Raw genomic sequence first — 1,235 nt, forward strand, 5'->3', positions numbered from 1 at the left:
TACTTCTACATGCGAGTCTGCTAATTTGTTCGAAAAATGTTTAACATTTTTATGGCTAATTAAATATAATTCAAAATATGAATGTAGATTAGTACATATCTTTTTTATTGTTATATAAATATGAAAATGTTCTTTATCCCTGACTTTTGGCGTCACCATGTCTGCAACCTTATCTCAAAAGCCTATAATACTAAATTAACGTCAATTACTCAAAGACTACTAAATTTTAATTCCGCGAAAATATTGCACGATTTTATATTGTATCAGTGATTAGCGTTATCTTTTCTGATACGAAACAATAGATCAATAAATCAAAATCGATTTACAGATATAATCTCTAATTTACATTTTGCGTTAAATAAATATACAGTTAATAGATTATAAAATTGTATCTCAAAATTGTCTTATTTTGAATGGTAATTTATATTGTTTTTAGTCATTGACCAAATTTCGTAGTAATTTTTAATACTTTAATGATATTAGGTAATTTTGCACTTGCAATCATTGATTTGTTATAAAAAAATAGGCTGAGAGATGTCTTGTTCTAGAGTAATTTGTATGTACTTTTCAGATTGCTAATTGATAATTGTGTTAATTTACAATTCGTTGACTAAATTTCGTAGTAGTTTTCAGGAATATTTTGGATTAAAATTGCCATTTCTTGTTTTGGAGTACAATTATAACTTTTATATAGTATATATTATTACCAAGTCAATTTTTTTATTATTTTTATACATCATTTAAAATATGTATAATATATGAAGAAATCTAGTTTTTTTTTTATTCAACGAATGGCTATGTTAGAAGTCGACCATGTGTAGTTCTTTTCTAGTTGTACTTCAGTTTTTTTGCCTAATTAATTTTGGTAATTGATATCACGTTATTTCATATCAATTTAATTAACTAAATTATATCAAAATTAATTTTCTAGCTCTATTTTGTTGCGGGAAATTTTTATTTTCTTTATCTAGGATACTAACTTTATCTTGGTACATCCCTCATAAATATTTGAAAGATACAAATTTTTAAATATTTAGAGATCTTTGCTTATGGTTTCAAAACAAAAAATCTATTCATTTTCTTAACCATCTACAAAAGATATAAAATTATTGTTCAGAAAATACAAACGTGTAAATCACAAATGTGTACTGGCTCCGGTTTTTTCAATTTTCCAAGTTTTCCACAAATTGATTTAAAACAATATTTCAGTACTAAAAGAGAAAACAATAGGCTTT

The sequence above is a fragment of the Ctenocephalides felis genome, unplaced genomic scaffold, assembly GCF_003426905.1.
Source record: "Ctenocephalides felis isolate EL2017-DRISC unplaced genomic scaffold, ASM342690v1 CF-g0.4_SCAFFOLD_03570, whole genome shotgun sequence".
NCBI lineage: Eukaryota > Metazoa > Arthropoda > Insecta > Siphonaptera > Pulicidae > Ctenocephalides > Ctenocephalides felis.